The sequence below is a fragment of the Muntiacus reevesi genome, chromosome 18 (assembly GCF_963930625.1).
Source record: "Muntiacus reevesi chromosome 18, mMunRee1.1, whole genome shotgun sequence".
In the NCBI taxonomy this organism is placed as follows: domain Eukaryota; kingdom Metazoa; phylum Chordata; class Mammalia; order Artiodactyla; family Cervidae; genus Muntiacus; species Muntiacus reevesi.
In genome coordinates this window covers 10326853-10331111 of record NC_089266.1, presented here as the reverse complement: position 1 = coordinate 10331111, position 4259 = coordinate 10326853, and the positions used below count along the sequence as shown (strand labels likewise).

Below are 4259 nucleotides of genomic sequence, written 5' to 3'. Positions count from 1 at the left end.
CCACAAGCTGTAGGGTGAGGCAAAAAAAGAAAAAGAAGCCTCTTTTAAAAAGTGCAAAAGAGAAAAATAAAAATAAAAATCACTAGATGGCACCGCCCAGAGGTGATGACAAAGGGTGATCATCCCTCTAGGTATGTACCTCTTTGTGTGAACACACACGTAGACAATGCTACCCGCACTCTCCACAGAGCTCAGCCTGATTGCTCTGCTGGCAGCCTGAGTCCCAAACAGGCAAGGAGAGGAGAGGAGAGAGGGAGCAGGGCCCCTTCCAGCCCATCGCAGTGACACCCAGGCTCCTGGCCCCTTGCACTCCAGCCTGACCAGACCATTGTTCCGACCTGCCTCGTCCACTTGGTCTGGTGGGCGCTGGTTTTTTCACGGGGTAGTGTACTATGTATAGATTCCAGCTCAGCCCAGCTCCCCTGCTGAGCAGGGAGTCTCCACCTAATCTCCTTGTGACCCTGACTGCAGCCCCATCTCCCCCAAACCACCCCACAGATGATCTTATCTCCAGTTTTTCTCCCCATCCCATCCCAACCCCCTCCCCTCCCCAATACCCTCCCCTCCAGGAGCTCCAGAACGTCAGGCCTCACCCTCTCCCCTTTTAAATAAATATTTTTAAAAATATTTATTTATTCATTTGTTTGTGCCAGGTCTTAGCTGTGGCATGCAGGATCTTTAGTTGCCCCCTGCAAACTCTTAGTTATAGCATGTGGGATCTAGTTCCCTGACCAGGGATCAAACATGGGTCCCCTGCTTTGGGAGTACAAGGTCTTAGCTAGTGGACCACCAGGAGAGGTGGTCCTCATCCCCTCTCCCCTCTCCCCACCAGTCTCTGCACTGGCTACCCTTGTCCTCTCCCAGGTGGACCCCCACCCGTGCTCCCAGCACCAGTTCCCCCTGATCCTCGATGCCTCCTCCACTCCCACCCCCACCCTCTCTCCTGCCATGAAACACACACACCTTTGTTTGGCCCCTACTGGCCGCTCCAGCCTCAGCCCTTCTTTCACGTTCTCTTAACGGACACTGCCCTGACTTGGTCAGTGGTTGAGCTTGCCGCCTGTGTACATGTGTGTGTGCTCGCGCTGTGTACATGTGTGTGTGCTCGCGCGTGCAGTCTCTCCCATCCTGCTCGACCGACGTCCATCTCAATGGAGACAGCCCATCCTCCAGCATCCCCCCAAAGAGCAGGCATCAGCTTCTCTTTCCATGCTTTAAAAAAAAATTTTTTTTTAATTTATTTAGCGATGTTGGGTCTTAGTTGTGGTACTTGGGATCCTCTGCTGCGGTGCACAGACTCTCTCCAGAGCACCTGGGCTCGGTACTGCAGCCAGTGGGCTTAGTTGCTCCCCGACAAGTGGGGTCTTAGTTGCCCCGAGGCATATCTGATCTTAGTTGCCTGACCAGGGATCGAACCAGCTAGCATCCCCTACATGGCAAGGTGAATTCTTAACCACGAGGGAAGTCCCAATTTCTTTCCTTGCTTTTTGAAGAGTGACCCTGTCTAGAGCTTCAGCCTGTTCAGGAATTCTGACAACAGCACCGTCCCTAAGGGCTGATCATCCTCCCATTTCTGACTCTCCCAGATTCCTAGGAAGTGGGTCCCCTCCCATCCATTTCACAGAGAAGGAGCCTGGGGTCAGGGACCCCCATCAGTGGTCAGGGCAGAGACAAGACTCTGGCCCACATAGTTCCTAACCATCCTGCCACACAGCCTTCCTCGCTGGCTACTGCTGACTGCCTGGTCACTTCACCTCCCACCTGCACAAGACCACGTGCTCTCTCGGTGACCTCTCTGCTCTGCCGGTATTGCCCCATTCTGCTGATATTGTTCCCGAGGCCTGTTACCTCTACCCACACTGTCACCCAGTTCAGCAGGGATGGCTTTAGTCTGTACTGTTGCAATAATCTGCTCTTGTCTGCCTATTCTTGTCCACCCCACCCTCTGCTCCCATTAATCTCCTGAAACACTGCCAAGGCATTGATTGCATCACTTGTCAAGTGTGGGGTTGCGGCTTGGCTGTGGTCAGCGTCTGATGAGCTCAAAGAAATCCTTTGGAATTCTGAAGCCATTATCCCCGAAACTGTGTGTGAAGCTTGAGGCTTCTGCAGACAGAGCTGAATGTGAGGGATAGCCTGCTGAGGACTGGAGCCTCAGCAAACCCAGAGTAGGGTCAGCCGGAAGGATCCTCCTATTTTTCTGGGGTCTAGCCCAGCAAACAGGCCGGGGTGAGTGTCCTAGGACTGCTGTAACAAAGGGCCACTCACTGGAGAACCTGAACAACAGGAACTGCTCTTCTCACAGCTCTGGGGGCCAGAAGTCCGAAATCAAGGTGTCAGCAGGGCAGGGCTCTCTCTGAAGATTCCTGCCCCTTTCAATTTCTGGTGGCCTCCAGCAAGCCTTGGCATCCTTGACTTCTAAGTGTATTACTTCAAAGTCTATCTCCATCTTCATGTGGCTTTCGCCCCAGTATCTCTGTGTCTGTGTCCAAATTTCCCTTTTCTAATAAGGAATCCAGTCATAGGAGGCTAGGACCTACTTGAACAATCTCGTTTCAGGTATATTGCATTTGCAAAGATCCTCTTTCCCAGCAAGTTCCCATTCTGAGATTCTGGATAGCGATGAGATGGGTGGGGTGGACTATTAAACTCAGTACTGTGACTGCCCCAGCAATAAACCAGGAGGCTCCAAACGAGGCACACAGGCACAACCAGAAAAGTGCCAGGAAAGGAAGAGGCTGGAAAAGAATCAGAGGAGAGGGGAGCTCCTGAGTGGAAGGCAGAGAGAGGAGGAGAGAGGACAGAGAACTGTGGGAAGAGGTCAGAGGGACGAGGACAGACAGAAACTGCCAGGGACAGACATCCCAGGGGCAGTCTCTGCCTGGAGACTGGAGGTCAGCACCCACCAGGACTGCCTACTGATGTCACCATCCCTGAGAGGAGGAAATGTCTCCATCTCCAACAGATTAGGCATTTTTATCCCAAGCATCTGGATGCAGCGAATGGAGGCCCTGCCCAGAGTCCCAGACATTCACAGCTCGCTGAGCAGCTGACGGCCACCAGCCCCGCAGGAGACACATGCGCAGAACCATCCTCAAGGACGAAGCCCCATAATTACCTTCAGCTGCCAGGAAACAGCATCCACTTAAATGATAAGCAGATGCTCACGGCCCCTCCTGGGTTTGCTCCAGGCAGCATCCCACAGACACCTCGGAGGTGCACCCTGTCCTGCCGATATCAGTGGCTTCCTGCCTATAACAGAAGCCCAGACCAAGCACCCAGGAAGAAGACACCCTTCTCCAAAGAAACTCCAGCTCCAGCTGCCCCCTGCCAGTCAGCCAGTCTCCTAGGCTGTTGGAAAACTGCTGTGTCCCAAGAAGGCACCTTTGAAGTGAGCCGGGTGTACAGGGGACACATTATTGATGTGAATGTCCCGTCCCACAGATGTCTGTAAAGGCCATCATCCACCCTGGCTCTGATCTCACTTTTTAAATCAACCTGGGTGGGTGCTCGCTTCGGCAGCACATATACTAAAATTAGAACGATACAGAGAAGATTAGCATGGCCCCTGCGCAAGGATGACACGCAAATTCGTGAAGCATTCCATATTTAAAAAAAAAAAGAAATCAACCTGGGTGGGCCTCCAGGGGGAGGTGTGCTGGAGGCAGCATTCTTGGTGGGCACTAGCTTTGGCCCAAAGGAAGCCCCCTCGCCAAGACTGATACCAAACCTGACCACGCTGAGCACGCAAATGACCATACGAACCCGGACACTGGGCCCAGCCACTGGCCTGCCTCAGGCCTGCAGGGCCGTGAGGGATATAAACCAGGGACAAATCATAAAGCTCTCACAGGTCAGATGCCAGAAGGGTTTGCTCAACTGGGATTTGGGAGTTATCCCATCCAACCCCAAGCCTGCTGTGTAATATGGGGCCACAAAGCCACATGTGGCCTTTGAGAACGTGAAATTCACCAAGTGCCAGAGGAGAGTCACCCAAAGTGCAAAATCCACGCCTGATTTCCCAGACTAACAACAGACATAAGGGCAAATACTTCATTAATAACTTTTTATTGGCCACAGGTTGAAGTATTTTGGATATGCTGGGCTAATACACTAAATAAATTTTATCTGTCTCCTTTTACTTTGTTCACGTGGCTACCAGAAAACATAAAATTACAGACATGTCTCCTATGACATTTCTTTTGAACCGAACTGCCCTAGACCCTCATGGTAAACAGAAAAGTCCAGTGGCCCACCTG

General features: G+C 52.2%; 1 non-coding gene across 1 annotated transcript; it reads left to right on the top strand.

Moving 5' to 3' along the window:
- Positions 1-3506: 3506 nt before the first annotated feature.
- LOC136150358 (U6 spliceosomal RNA) lies at positions 3507-3613 on the top strand. Its single transcript, XR_010659793.1, has one exon. It is a non-coding gene; the product is annotated as a U6 spliceosomal RNA (small nuclear RNA).
- The last annotated feature ends 646 nt before the right edge of the window (positions 3614-4259 follow it).